A 16,886-nucleotide genomic window follows, 5' to 3' on the forward strand; every position below is an offset into this window, starting at 1 on the left:
TCTGGTGGAATTTTTAGGGTCACTTATATATACTATCATATCATCTGCAAAAAGTGATATTTTGACTTCTTCCTTTCCAATTTTTATCCCCTTGATCTCCTTTTGTTGTCAAATTGCTCTGGCTAGGACTTAAAATACTATGTTGAATAGATATGGAGAAAGTGGGCAGCCTTGTCTAGTCCCTGATTTTAGTGGGATTGCTTCCAGCTTCTCACCAATTACTTTGATGTTGGCTATTGGTTTGCTGTAGATTGCTTTTTATCATGTTTAGGTATGGGCCTCGAATTCCTGATCTTTCCAAGACTTTTATCATGAATGAGTGTTGGATTTTGTCAAATTCTTTCTCTGCATCTAATGAGATGTTCACATGGTTTTTGTTTTTAAGTTTGTTTATATAATGGATTACGTTGATGTATTTCTGTATATTAAACAATCCCTGCATCCCAGGATGGATGATTGTTTTGATGTGTTCTTGGATTTGGGTAGTGAGAATTTTATTCAGTATTTTTGCATAGATATTCATAAGGGAAATTGGTCTGAAGTTCTCTATCTTTGTTGTGTCTTTCTGTGGTTTAGATATCAGAGGAATTGTGGCTTCATAGAATGAATTGGGTAGAGTATCTTCTGCTTCTATTTTGTGGAATAGCTTGTGAAGAAGTGGAATTAGATCTTTGAAGGTCTGATAGAACTCTGCACTAAACCCATCTGGTCCTGTTTTTTTTTTTTTTTTTTTTTTTTTTTTTGGTTGGGAGATTATTAATGACTGCTTCTAATTCTTTAGGGGATGTGGTACTGTTTGGATCATTAACCTGATCCTGATTTAACTTTGTACCTGGTATCTGGCTAGAAATTTGTCCATTTCATCCAGGTTTTCCAGTTTTGTTGAGTATAGCCTTTTGTAGAGGATCCGATGGTGTTTTGGATTTCTTCAGGATCTGTTGTCATGTCTCCCTTTTCATTTCTGATTTTAATTAGGATGATGTCCCTGTGCCCTCAAGTGAGTCTGGGTAAGGATTTATCTATCTTGATGATTTTCTCATAGAACCAGCTCCTCGTTTGGTTAATTCTTTGACTAGTTCTTTTGTTTCCACTTGGTTGATTTCACGCCTGAGTTTGATTATTTTCTCAGTCTACTCCTCTTGGGTGAATTTACTTCTTTTTGTTATAGAGCATTTAGGTTTGTTGTCAAGGTGCTATTGTGTATTCTATCTAGGTTTTTTTGTTTTTTTGTTTTGTTTTGTTTTGTTTTTTGAGTCACTCAGAGCTATGCGTTTCCCTCTTAGAAATGCTTTCATTGTGTCCCATAAGTTTGGGTATGTTGTGGGTTCATTTTCATTAAACTGTAAAAAGTCTTTAAATATTTTCTTTATTCCTTCCTTGACCAAGGGATCATTGAGAAGAGTGTTGTTCAGTTTCCATGTCAATGTTGGCTTTCTATTATTTATGTTGTTATTGAAGATCAGCCTTAGTCCATGGTGATCTAATAGGATGCATGGTACAATTTCAATATATATGTATATGTTCAGGCCTGTTTTGTTTTTTTTTTTTTTTTTTCAATTACATGGTCAATTTTGGAGAAGGTACCATGAGGTGCTGAAAAGAAGGTATATCCTTTTGTTTTAGGATAAAATGTTCTGTAGATATCTGTTAAATCAATTTGTTTCATACCTTCTGTTAGTTTCACTGTGTCCCTTTTTAGTTTCTGTTTCCACGATCTGTCCATTGATGAAAGTGGTGTGTTGAAGTCTCCCACTATTATTTTGTGAGGTGCAATGTGTGCTTTGATCTTTACTAAAGTTTCTTTAATGAATGTGGCTGCTCTTGCATTTGGAGCATAGATATTCAGAATTGAGAGTTCTTCTTGGAATATTTTACCTTTGATGAGTATGAAGTGTCCCTCCTTGTCTTTTTTGATAACTTTCGGTTGGAAGTAGATTTTATTAGATATTAGATTGGCAATTCCAGCTTGTTTCTTCACACCATTTGCTTGGAAAATTGTTTTGTAGCCTTTCATTCTGAGGTAGTGTCTCTCTTTTTCCCTGAGATGGGTTTCCTGTAAGCAACAAAATATTGGGTTCTGTTTGTCTAGCCAGTCTGTTAATCTATGTCCTTTTATTGGGGAATTGAGTCCATTGATATCAAGAGATATTAAAGAAAAGTAATTGTTGCTTCCTATTATTTTTGTTGTTAGAGTTGGCATTCTATTCTTGCGGCTGTCTTCTTTGAGGTTTGTTGAAGGATTACTTTCTTGCTTTTTCTAGGGCGTGGTTTCTGTCCTTNTATTTTTTTTCTGTTATTATCCTTTGAAGTGCTGGATTCGTGGAAAGATAATGTGTGAATTTGGTTTTGTCGTTAAATACTTTGGTTTCTCCAACTATGGCAATTGAAAGTTTGGCTGGGTATAGTAGCCTGGGCTGGCATTTGTGTTATCTTAGTGTCTGTATAACATCTGTCCAGGATCATCTGGCTTTCATGGTCTCTGGTGAAAAGTCTGGTGTATTTCTGATAAGCTTGCCTTTATATGTTACTTGACTTTTTCCCTTACTTATTTTAATATTCTGTCTTTATTTAGTGTATTTGTTGTTCTTATTATTAAGTGTTTGGAGGAATTCCTTTTCTGGTCCAGTCTATTTGGAGTTCTGTAGGCTTCTTGTATGTTCATGGGCATCTCTTTCTTTTGGTTTGGGAAGTTTTCTTCTATAATTTTGTTGGAGATATTTGCTGGCCCTTTAAATTGAAATTCTTCATTCTCATCTACTCCTATTATCCGTAGCTTAGGTCTTCTCATTGTGTCCTGGATTTCCTGGATGTTTTGAGTTAGGATCTTTTTGCATTTTGCATTTTCTTTGATTGTTGTGCCAATATTCTCTATGGAATCTTCTGCACCTGAGATTATCTCTTCTATATCTTGTATTCTGTTACTGATGTTTGAATCTATCACTTCAGATTTCTTTCCTGGGGTTTCTATCTCCAGCATTGCCTCACTTTGGGTTTTCTTTATTTTGTCTACTTCCCTTTTTAGGTCTAGTATGGTTTTGTTCATTTCCATCACCTGTTTGGATGTGTTTTCCTGTTTTTTTGTTAAGGACTTGTAACTCTTTAGCAGTGTAATCCTGTATTTCTTTAAGTGAGTTATTAAAGTCTTTCTTGATGTCCTCTACCATCATCATGATATATGCTTTTAAATCCTGGTCTAGGTTTTCAGGTGTGTTGGGGTGCCCAGGACTGGGTGAGGTGGGAGTGCTGCATTCTGATGATGGTGAGTGGTCTTGGTTTCTGTTAGTAAGATTCTTATGTTTGTCTTTCACCATCTGGTAATCTCTGGAGTTATTTGTTATAGTTGTCTCTGGTTAAAGCTTGTTCCTCTTGTGATTCTGTTTACTTCTATCAGCAGACCTGGGAGACTAGTTCTCTCCTGTGTTTCAGTGGTCAGAGCACTCTCTCCAGGCAAGCTCTCCTCTTGCAGGGAATGTGCACAGATATCTGACATTTGGACCTGCCTCCTGGCAGAAGATGTAGGCCCGCAACAGGGCCTGTCCAAGAAGCTGTTAGCTTCTGTAGTCCACACTCTTACCTGAGTAGACTAGTATTGGAGGGGTCTGAGAACCAAGATGGCTCCCCCAGGTGCTCTGACAAAGCCCTCCCGGGTGGGGCGGACACCTCTCCTTTGGTAGGGAGCCCGAAATGGGGTCTGACTCAGAAGCTGTCCTCTAGGGACCTTGGGCTTGTCTGCCAACTCTGTGCTTAAGGTGACCTGGTGCTGGTGCTGACTGGAAGGGACTTGTGACCCTGATCAGGGCAGGTTTTTTGCTTCCCTAGTGCTGTCTCAGGTACTGCACGATTGGAATGGAACAGAAGTTGTGTTCTACTTACTGGTGGTCCTAAGATCACATGGAGTTCTAGGGACCTTGGGGGGGTCAGTTAAATTTTTATGAATAAAACTGAACCAACCATGCTAGTAACTTGCAAGTCATATATTAAATATTATGTATTAAATTATCTTTTATGTGAGTAGAGCAAAACTATGCTAAACTAATTACAAAAGTATATTTAAATTCATAATAATAAAAGTAAAATGTTGTTGGTAAATTTTGTCTAATAATTTAATATATATGTCAATTAAAAATGTTAGGATTATATAATGAGTAAAATGTATGTCTACTAAACCGTACTTTTCATATAAATTTAAAACTTCTTTATATTTTATATATCTATAATCATGCAACATTTACACATATCTATGTATATCATTTTATTTAATTTTTATATATTTTCTCAAAATCATTTAAAATGCCAAAATAATGAAAAACTCATGTAATCACCCAAACACCAAAATTGTTTTCAGTATTGCTAAGAAAAACAAGTATTCTAAGATAATACTCATGAAAAAAATCTTCTGACAACCACCATAATAGCCTCTTTTCTCAACCATATAGTATATCCATTATTTCTTTGGTCAGAATTCATTGATGTTTCCAGTTTGATGTTTATATAAAAGGAAAAGGTGTAAGGGAAAATGTGACTTAGGTACCACCTTAAATTGACAGACATGTGTGCGCATCTATCTCTGAATAAATCATGTTTTTTATCTTTTTAATAAAATAGTTACTGATTTAGAACCAGCAATAAGTTTAAGCACATATTACTTGATCAACAACAATTTCCATAAAGTAATGTACTTCTTTTAATCACTGTGCCAAGAGCAACCTCTTTCCCCTGCCCTTGGTTTTGGAAGTCGACTAATCAGAACATGGGCTGTAGAAAAAGCTCCTTTGCTTCTGCAATTGTATCACTCCCTCAGCATTCTTCCAACTCACTCATGCCCAATCCCATAAACTCACTTCTTAATTACTATGTAAATAAAACTCTGTTTTATTTCTAGTTTTTCTACTTTCATTAGGAATCATTGATTGCTAAAGAGGGAGCATGAATTCAGGAAATGGAATTTGGGGTTTTACTTCCTGTAACCTTCAGTGAGAATATAACTGAGTTGTTTCTTCTATTAATATCATGGTCTTTAAGAAAATAAGTTCTGCAGATTTTTCAGATGCAGATATTTCCCTTCACACTGTACAGACTGACTCATTGTGCATGAACTTTCCACAGCCAAATCATTAAAATATGCTGAATTTGCAACGGTTTTAAGAATTTCATTATCTTTTATTGTCCAACATTGAGATTCTAGCAGCATTGATACATTTGTACATTACATCACTAAAATATATATCATGTGTTTGTTTCCTTTTTGAATATTAAAGGAGGAAAATGTAAGAAGGCTTGGGACAGAAGCAGATTGCAACCTCTAATTAATTTTAAGTGGGCTCGTGCATTTATCATTTTAATTTGGCACTCCAAGTTATATGTATTTCATAGCATATGCATTAGTTACCCTTTCCCATTGTTATGACAAAACACACAATAAAAAACTGTTTTAGCAAAGAATGGGTGTCTTTGTGTCGCAGCCCATCTTGGATGTGGTCTGAAGGCAGCAGGAATGCTGGCTGCAGCAGTGGGATCCTGAGGTGAATATTCCCAGAGGCCATGTAGGCAGCAGAGAGAAATAAATGCTAGGGCTCACCTCACTTTCTTCTTCCAGCTGTTTTTTTTTTTTAGACCTCAGCTGAAGGGATGCTTCCTACCTTCACAGTGGGTTTGTCTTCCACAGGAAAACCTATGAACACTGACAGTTAACCTCAGTGTGTTTCCCTTGATGATTGTAAATACAGGCAAGATAACATTGAATGTCAGTCAACACACCCCATGTACGCTTAATACCCTGAAATAAATTATATTTCCTCCCCCAAATAAATTAATGTAAATAATACTTCTAGAGATTCCTAGTAAGTCCAAGTATCCAACAGAGACAGAAGCAACCAGATTGACAGTAATCTCCTGACTCTTCTTCTGGGAGTAAAGCTAATTGAATGTCTGCAAAAATGCATTTCAGTGCACTCACACTTTAACCTCAGCCATCCTGCACAAAAATCCCCTCATGGTTAGGACTCTTAAGGCCACAGAATCTATTCTTCTTCGCAATAAATGCGTACAACGTGTGACTTTCCATTAGATGTACTCATTTTAAGCATCATTCCTATCATGCAAGAAAGAAATTTATAATTGTGTTTCTAATAGCAACAGCAACCACTTTCTGAGGTTGGCAGAGATTTCTGGTGCATGTCCCACTTGGTTCATGGTGGAGCATTCACTTGTATTCTCCTTGGGGTACAGGATGGCTTTCAAACTGCCTGTCCTCGTAGATAATGATAAAAACCAAGTCCACGGGAACCTTTGCAGCACTGCAGCGACCTGTGGTTTCATAACACAGCTGTTCCACAATGAAGTGAATGGATCTGAAAAGACTTTGGCAGGTAGAGAAACCTGCCTTGGACTTGCCTTGTAGGTGTATTTGAGGACCCTGGAAAGGGCATGCAAATAGAAGAACAGAAAATTGAGAAAATACATTCATAAAATTACCATATACATTGACATGATTTATTATCTAAAATAAAGATTTTTTTCCAATTTGAATCAAGTAAAATCAAGCCAGTCTCCATTAATAAAATGTACAAATTAATATATTCATTTATATATGAGTATTTACAGATATGAACAAGCCTGTATGCATACACACACCCACACCCCCCCCCACATATATATATATATATATATATATATATATATATATATATATATATATCATCCTTACAAACCTTAGTAGAAAACATACTTTGTCATCTGCAAATCCACTGTAGTCAATTTATGCTGGGCACTGCTTTTATTTAACATGCTGGAAAATTGATGAGCATGAGAGAGTATTAGTATTGTGTATGGACAGTACGCTTCACCTTCAACTAACTAGGAGATTTCTATCTCCAAATTCTTTCTAAATTCTTTGTTTCAAAGAGCAATTGAAAGTTAACTTATAGTCTTTTCATATCAAATTCCTCACTTAAAATAAGGATAATTTGAAATCAGGTGTTCAATTTCAATATCTGGAGCCCACTCTTGGTAATTTCCTTGCTCTGCTCAGGTATTAATGGAAAAGACATATAAATTATAAAATAATGGGAGCAGAGGGAGTTGATAACATTGCCTAGCTTTATAAATACCCAAATAAAAGAAGTTGAATGTCTTCTGTTTGGATCCTATCTATGTTCAGATAAATACAGTGTGAATAGCAGTATCCAGATAACAACCATAGAAAATATGTCAAGAAAGTGGTTTGAATATCATGTAGTTCATTAACTTACATTATATCCAACCACTCAATTTAGCTTCTATGAAATAATAGATATTATCAGTACAACACCAGTAGTTTCTTATTTGCTATTAGGTTTATTGGTTATAGCTATTCAATTTCAGAACTGTACTTTAAAATAGATATTTACGATGCTCAAAGTCTGAGATTGTTTTAAAATCTAACGCCACCATTATATTGGAATACTTGTAAAATATGTATTCCTCTTTAGTTTATTCCATACAACTAAGAATTTTATCATGTAAAAGGAACATACTTATAGTTCATTATTGAGGGTAGAGGCCTTCAAGAATTTTCCAGTCCACTTTGAACTATAGGTCACTGAGGAAAGCAGGGAGTTGAAGAATTAGTCTTACCCAGGCAAGACCACACAAATCAGTTGTCCAATGCCAAATGGTAATACCTGTAAAGTACATGCAAGCAATATTATTAAGACTGAACAGGCTATATTTAAGTATATATGAGTATATAATATATGTATATAAATTCATCAATAATTAATGTAAAAGGGGACAATCAATTTGAACTGGAATAAAGATGAATTTATGGGAGGATTTGAAAGGAGGGAAGAAAAGGAGAAAATGACATAATTATATTCTCAAAAATAAAAAATGTCAAAAATAAAGATTTTGTATGTATATACGCATGTATTTATGTATGTATGTAATCCAGGGGTTGGAGCCTGGCAACAGTCTAGAGCAGCTATTGCTTTTGTAGAGCACTAGAGTTTGGTTCCCAGTACCCTTGTCAGGTTCACAGCTACCTCTATCTCATGATCCATAAATTCTGGAACCGTTTTCAAGCCTCAGTGATCATCTGATCTCCTATACAAACTATTGTGCAGTACATATAATTACATGTGGTTGAATATAAATGTTTACAAATTACACATTTAAATCAAAATGTGGGTCCTTTAGTTAGAAATACTGTACTCTATTCAGCTGTGATGTTGCATCCTGTTAATCTTGGCAAAGAATAGGCAGGGCATATCTGTGAGTTCAAGACTACCTAGATGCAGAGTTCCAAAAGAGCTATATAGAAAGACACTGTATCATAAAACAACAACAAAAAAAACAAAACAGCCGGGCGTGGTGGCGCACGCCTTTAATCCCAGCACTTGGGAGGCAGAGGCAGGCGGATTTCTGAGTTCGAGGCCAGCCTGGTCTACAAAGTGAGTGCCAGGACAGCCAGGGCTACACAGAGAAACCCTGTCTCGAAAAACCAAAAAAAAAAAAAAACAAAAACAAAAACAAAAACAAAACAAACAAACAAAGCTTTAATCTTTAATATTATGCCAGTTTGGCGTTTTAGCATTTGGAATTCGTATTTTTATTTTTATTTATTTTTAATTTTAAAATTTATTATTATTATTATTATTATTGTGTATGTGTGTGTGTTTTGTTTTGTTTTGTTTTGATTTGTTTTGTTTTGTTTTGGGTTTTATTGGTTTTTAGAGACAGGGTTTCTCTGTGTAGCCCTGGCTGTCCTGGAACTCACTAATGCTTATTTTATTTATTTACATTTCAAATATTATCCCCCTTCTCAGTTTCCCCTATTCAAACACCCTATCCCATTCCACTTCACCCCATGTTTCTATGAAGGTGCTCCCCCCAACCCACACATCCCTCATGCTTTACTTCCCTAACATCTCCCTACACTAGAGCATCAGGCCTTCACAGGACCAAGGGCTTCCCCCACATTGATGCCAGATAAGGCCATCCTCTGCTACATATGCAGCTAGAGCCATGGGTACCTCCCTTTGCATTCTTTGGTTGCTGGTTTAGTCCCTGGGAGTTCTGGGGATTCTGGTTGGTTGATATTATTGTTCTTCCTATGGGGTTACAAACACTTTCAGCTCTTTCAGTCCTTCCCCTAATTCCTCCATTGGGGTCCCTGTGCTCAGTCAGATGATTGGCTGCTAGCATCGACATTGTATTGTTCAGGCTTTGTCAAAGTCTCAGGGGACACTCATACAATGCTCTTGTCAGCAAGCACTTCTTGACATCAGCAATACTGTCTGGGTTTGATGTCTAGAGATGGGATGGATCCAGATTTGGGGAAATCTCTGGATGGCCTTTCTTTCAGTCTCTGCTCCATTCTTTGTCTCTGTATTTCCTTTAGACAGGAGCAATTCTGTGTTCATATTTTTTGAGGTGGGTGGGTGACCCCATTCCACAATCGGGGCCATGCCAAGCACCTAGATAGGTCTCTAGAGACTCTGTTTCCCCTTTGCTGGGTTTTTCAGTTATTGTCATCCCTATTGGATCCTGGGAGTGTCTTGCTTTCCTGGCATCTGGGACTATCTGATTGCTACCCCCACTTCCCTTTCCCCTACTGCTACATACCTCTGGTCAATTTTCTAATTCTCTATAAATCTCTCCCATTTCCTCCTACACATGATTCTGACCCCCTTTTCCTCTTCCCCTCCTCTCCTCCTCCCAATTCCCTCCCATAATTATTTTGATACCCCTTCTAAGTAGTATTCTACTATTCTTCTAAATCTGCACTTTGGTCTTTCTGCTTCTTAGGCTTTGTATAGCCTGTGAGTTTTATTGTGGGTATTCTGAGCTTTTTGCCTAATATCCACTAGCTCTGAAATTTTGAATCTATGTTGGAATTCAAACATCAAACAGAAAGGTCATGCACTCTTCTAACAATTGAATAGGAAAGAATTAAGATATAGCATAGAAGTTAAAAATCATTGGCTACACAATTTACATTTTTTGAAATGTAAATGCTTTGTTGATATCAACAAAGAAATTCTATATACTTTGGGGTTGAAAGGAGGGTTAGGATTTCAGATCAGGTACTATTCTTTTATAATTAGATATTTTATGTACTTATATTTCAAATGTTATCCCCTTTCCTGCTTTTCTCCCCACAAACTCCCTGGATTGATTAGGGTACTACACCCTCAACCCATTTAATCCCACCTCACTGCCCTGGCATTCCCCTACACTGGGACATCAAGTTTTCACAGGATGAAGAGACTCTCTTCCCATTGATGCCAAATAAGGCCGTCCTTTGCTACATATGTAGCTGGAGCATTCCTCCATGTGAAGTCTTTAGTTAGTGGTTTAGTCCCTGGGAGCTCTGGGGTGGTGGTGGTGGGGCTGGTTGTATATGTTGTTGTTCTTCTTATAGGGTTGCAAACCCCTCAGCTCCTTCAGTCCTTTCCCTAATTCTTCCACTGGGGACCCTGTGCTCAGTCCAATGGTTGACTGCAAGTATCCACACCCATATTTGTCAGACCTTGGCAGAGCCTCTCAGGAGACAGCTATATCAGGCCTCTGTCTGTAATCACTTCTTGGTATCTACAACAGTGTCTGGGTTTGATGTCTGTATGTGAGATGGATCCCCAGGTGGGACAGTCTCTTGATGGCCTTTCCTTTAGTTTCTGCTCCACACTTTGTCCCTGTATTTCCCATTCTAAGAAGGACTGAAGCATCCACACTTTGGTCTTCCTTCTTGAGCTTCATATGGTCTCTGAATTGTATTGTGCATATTTGGAGCTTCTTTTTAGCTAATAGACACTTATCAAGAACACAATACCATGTGTGTTCTTTCATGACTGAGTTACCTCACACAGGATGATATTTTCTAATTCCGTCCATTTGCCTAAGAATCTCATGAAGTCAATGTTTTTAATAGCTGAGTAATACGCCATTGTGTAAATGTACCACATTTTCTGTATCCGTTCCTCTGTTGAGGAACATCTGGGATCTTTTCAGCTTCTGGCTATTGTAAATAAGGCTGCTATGAACATAGTGGAGCCGTTGTCCTTGCTGTTGTATGTGTTGGAACATCTTTTGGGTATATGTCCAGTAGTGGTATAGCTGGGTCCTCAGGTAATACTAAATCCAATTTTTAGAGGAAACACCAGACTGATTTCCAGAGTGGTTGTACCAGCTTGCAATCCCACCAAAAATGGAGAAGTGTTACTCTTTCTCAAAATCCTCACCAGCATCTGCTGTCAACTGAGATTTTTTATCTTAGCCATTCTGACTGGTGTGAGGTGGATTCTCAGGGTCCTGGTGATTTGTATTTCCCTGATGACTAAGGATGTTGAACATTTCTTTAGGTACTTCTAGGCCATTCAATATTCCTCAGTTGAAAATTCTTTGTTTAAGTGTGAATGAGGTTTTAAATAAGACTCAGGAGTAACAAGAGGGAGCCTATATGCATAGCTAGATGTCCTTTCTTTCAGCCCTTTCTCCTGCAGTCCTATTTTAAAGATGCCTTCTTTCCTAGCTTCCAGTCTTCCATATGTCAGACTGTGGTATTTTGGCTGTGCAGTGTGGAATAGAGAATGAAGGAGAGCTTCTTTATTGTGAACTTTATCTAGGAAATCAGCAGGTATTTAAAATAAAACTAAATATTTGTCAATAACATTTATATAACACACAATAGAAATAATTTCCTAATGAAAAAGGGATAGTGAAATTAACGGTTTTATTTTTCTGATATAGGCAAAAAGCTTATTTGTTAATATGCTCAGCAGTCTCTAAGGAAATGTTTCATATGGACCTATCCTGAAACCTTTCTATTTATATAAGTGATAAATTGTTCTCTGTATTTTTATGAGGAGCCTCTCACAATAAAAATAAAGCCTCAGTCTCTAATTAAAAAAAAAAAAAGTGGGGAAAGAAAATTATTGGTTTAGCGCTGAACACCATTTTAATAGGGTTATTTGCTTCTCTGAAATCTAATTTCTTGAGTTATTTGTATATATTGTATATTAGCCCATTATTGGGTGTATGATTGGTAAAGATATTTTCCCAATCTGTAGGTTGACATTTTGTCCTGATGACAGTGACATTCAACAAATGATTCTGGCTTAAGTGGAGTTCAGCATGTAGAAGAATGCAAGTTGACCCATTCTTATCTCCTTGTAAAAAGCTCAAGTCCAAGTGGATCAAAGACCTCCACATAAAATCAGATACACTGATTCTATTAGAAGAGAAACTGGGAAAGAGCCTCCATCACATAGGCACAGCGGAAACTTTCCTGAACAGAACACCAAGGGCTCTAAGATCAACTACTGAAAAATAGAATTTCATAAAATTTTAAAGCTTCTGTAAGGCAAAGGGCCCTGTCATCAGGACAAAAGGCCAGCATGGCTTTTAAAGAGTATTCATATCAGTTTTATGAAGATAAGTTCTAAGTTATAAAGAAGAAAATACATATCTATACATACGTATGTGTATAAATATTCTGCAGATTCTCTAAGTCAGGAAATTAAATGCATATCTCTGGAGGTTTCTCTTGATCATGCAAAAGGGGGCAGTTTATTAAGAGTTTTTCAGCTCAAGTTCATGAACATGGTCTGGATATTGGTTGAAACATGAAGTATTCCAAACAAATCAGGCACTGTCATCTTCGTGCTGGATCAGCTCGTATTTTGGAGGGCAGTAGGCCATAGCCTGGAAGACACTGGTACCTGACATGCAGCATCCATACAGCTTATTCAGGAGGCATTTTCACATGCCAGCTTCTGTCCATGAAGGCAAACAATTTAAGACAGCGAAGTAGGGGAAACTCACCTGCCTTTTAAACCCAGGAAAGAATATTAGCCAAGTTGTCCTCTTCAACTCTTAATTACAAATGAGGTAGTATGCATGGCTCAAAATGATGAAAAATAGGTTCAAACTTCACCTTAAATAGGGAACTGTATCAAAGTTCCATACACAGTTTGGTAAATATGCCAGGGTCTAATCAGTATTTTCTTGATGACATTTGATCACAGAATTCCATTTCAAGGTAACAATGTTTCTAAAACTTCCTAAGGCAACTATAACATAGAACATAGCTCTGAATGCATGTGTCAGCATCCTGTCATAAAAAAAGAGAAATTTCTAAAAATATGCTTCTTTGTTTTAAAATTTCTCCTTACATTTTATTTATGCAACTGACTCAATTTTGGTTAATTTTTAACCATTGATATTTGTCGAATTGGAGAACCATAACAGTTCATTTATGAAAATGGAGGTTGAAAACTTTGTGGCAACAATTTTTTTCCAAATAGGACTCTATGGTTGCATTTCAAAATCTGAAATTTTGAAATGAAAGAAAAATTTTAGGGTTGGCAATTTGGAATATAGAGCTGTAACAAGGAAGAATGAAATAATTACAATATTACAAGCAGAAATGTCTTGGGTATTTTTTCCTCTAGTTCTGGCTTGGGAAACAAATATACTCTAATCGAACTCCTCAAATGTTGAACTTTAAAGACTAGAATGCAGAATTTTATTAACAGTGCTACAAAGTTACAAAGCTTTCTTATAATCCCCAAATGTCAAGTTTTATTTATAAAATAAAGTTTGCATTTAAATTTTGACAATGTTACAGTAATGAAAACAATTTCATAATCTATGACGATGTAAATGAAATTAATATCTACAATGAGTAGTAGGAAAACTAGAGAAGAGAGTGTTTTACTCAGAGACGCATGCCCAAGCACAGGACTACAGAAAGTATAGGGGCAGCGAGAGTTCCACCTGCTGTATTAGGGAAGTTGGAATACTAGAAAATCAAGTGTCAGAACTGAAGTGGCCTTAAATTGTAGCTGTTTTCTTTATCCACTATTCTGATTCCCACAGAAGACATAACATATACTTTGCCTCATGTCACCCTGTCACCAAAAGCTATACATCTAGAGAATGATAATTTTCCACAAGAGCCATTTTATATCTGTAAGACAAGCAGAATCCAAGAAGAATGGTTGTTGCTATTACAGTATCCTCAAGATTATAAACTGCATTATGCAGTCATGAATTTCAGTATTAATGTCATTTAACCTTTGGCAATATTAGTCTAGAGAGGATTTTGTGAAGAATGGTACATTAACTTTTATAAGAGAAAGGCTATGATAATCTTGCTTTGATAGTGAGTGGGAATGGCAGTGATTGAACTTTGGCACAGCTCCTAAAACAGAAGGGATTTTCTTTCTCCAGGGAAAAGCCTACAGATAGGAAGACTGAGCTGAGAATTTTATAGTTCCACTTGCCTTTGAACATTGTAACATAATGCTACTATTTTTCAGGGACTTCATTTTTGTTTAACTCCTCATTTCTGGTTCATGTCCACTATGGTTTCATTTCATATAATTCAGCTTTTCTGACAAATAAATGCTTAAAAGTTACAGCACAAAAAATAGAAGAAATATTTTGCAAAATTTAGACAATTTCCATAACTACATAGAAATAAACAGACAAGTTAGGCCAAACTTAAATGATTTTAGTAAGAATTGTAGAAAATCCTAAAAGCTTAAAAAGAAGTAATTTAGTGGGCTTATTGGATGAAGGAAACAATTTCTTCACCTTTCAGTGTCACAAGTTATAAAATAAATCAGGTAGTCAATCTGAAGTTGCTAGACCAAGATCAAAAGTTAGCCAGGGCTGAAGGCATTTTGAACCATTACTTTGTCAGCACGGAGAGAAAAGAGGCACTGTCGCTTTCAACAACTTCTGAAGTATCTCTAGAGATTTAGAGACCCCCAACTCAAGTTAAAGCAGGGTCTCTGTCTTTGATCTTGCAAAGGATTTCAGAATGAGCCAGCTTATGAAGAAAATTTGGTGACTGTGTTAAATACATTATAATACAAGTTTAAGCAGAAGAGGTGTGGTAAGGAGAAGCATTCAGAAGAGATATGCACTAAAGTGGGATATGTGCCTCTGAAAAGATGAGTCAAGAATGATATACCTGTTTACAGTAGAAGTTTATCAGTAGAAGGTGAGTAATTATCACTAATTAGTTAACTAATTATGTGTGGCACTAGTTCACTATATAACATGTTGATGAGTCTCTGGTTTCATCTCCAAAACATCTGCTTAGAAATGTTCTCTCTCCCTCTCTCTTCTCTTAGACAAGAGATAAGTGAGGTGCCTCTGAAGATGTTGTCGATCATATTATCATTTCATAAATTATAACTAGGGCACATTACACATCCCTGTGAATAATGTTCCTGGTAGAGAGCCTTGAAAACTGTGTACAGCTGGGGTGGGAAAAAAGTCTCTGTGGAGAGTACTTCTGGAGATAACTTTGACTGACTTCTTGCTTGTGATTAATCATGAATAAGTCTGCTGACATCTGTCTTTGTTTTTAATTAAGATGTGCATTATAACCTGACAAGTTTCTCTGCTTATGCTTATGTCCTTGAGAGATTGTCCTAACCTGAAGGGAATGGCCTTAATCAAACATAGATACTGTGTACCATAAACTTGCCATGTAAGGATTTGTGGTGATTATTTATATTTCATGCTTTGTATCGCTTGTGTTTAAATACACTGAAAAAATACACTTGCTCACTGGCATGGTATTCACCAACATCCCTCCAATCTCAGTCTCTTGCATCTTTTTTTAGCCTTTCCTATAATATCGTCACTTCATTAGATGTGGTTCCCTTGTTGACTGACCAGCAGACTCTGGCAAAACTCAATGCTGGAATTTTTGCTTTTCATATAGTGACAAAGATTTCCAGTGTACTTCAGAGTGGGGCCTTTATCTGTTTTCTCATGTCCCCTAAATATGTCCCATCTCCCTATTCCAATTCAATTTAACCTCACTTAATTTCCTCAAGTACATGCATAAGTTGCACACATTTCATTACGTTACCACACTCCATTTCTTGATTTTTGTTTCAGTAGCATTCCAAATACATATGTACAAATTTTAATTTACTCTTCTATAAAAGTGTTCTGATGTGTTCCTCTTAGGTTCTCAAGTCTCATATCCAGTTCCCACTCTCTACTCTTACAGAAACATTTATATATTGAACCCTAATCTCCAAACAAGTGCAATTAAAGCTCTACTTCAAAAGGTAGTTAGATAACTATTGCACACCTTGTTAATTATGGGGTGTACTTTTAGAAAAGATTATTAGTTAAGCCTGCGTGTCTTCTACTGTAGAGGCAGACAACTTGGAAATATTAGTAAGACAAATTGAGAAGGTGAAGTACTCTCTTTAATTTTTCTGGCTGCTGACATTGGAGAACTAGCAGATTCCCTCTAGGAGGAATGTATTGATATGGGCTCACAATTCAGGGCACAGTTCATCATTTGGAGTAATTTAAAGCAACTTCAGGTGGATGATCATATTGTGTTTGCAGTTAGGTAGCAGAAAGACATGAATGCTTGGGCACAGCGAACTTTCTTCTTTTAATATAGCACAGGACCCAAGTCTAAGAAATGCAGCCTCCCCCTTAGAGTGTGGGTATTACCAGTTAACCTAATTAAAGTAATCCTTCAAAGGCATACTCAAGTGCTTGTCTCCCACATAATTATAGATTCTGTCGAAATAACAATGAGTTTCAACCATCATATACATCACATCTGATGTTTTCTTGATAATGAACTTTCCAATTTCAGAACAATAAGAAATTCACTTTTGGTAAAACAAAATGAATCAACCATAAACAAACCAAAACTGCACAAAACAATACAGTAAGTCCCTTTTTTGTTTTCCAACTACTCCTAAGCTTGGTCTAGCCCTAGAGGGTTTTGTTGTTGCTGTTGTTGTAGTTAATTTTTATTTCCTTTTGTTTTGTTTTTTTGTTTGTTTGTTTTGTTTTGTTATTTTGAGACAGAGAGAGAGAGAGAGAGAGAGAGAGAGAGAGAGAGAAGAGAGAGG

This window comes from Mus caroli, chromosome 4 (genome assembly GCF_900094665.2).
Source record: "Mus caroli chromosome 4, CAROLI_EIJ_v1.1, whole genome shotgun sequence".
NCBI lineage: Eukaryota > Metazoa > Chordata > Mammalia > Rodentia > Muridae > Mus > Mus caroli.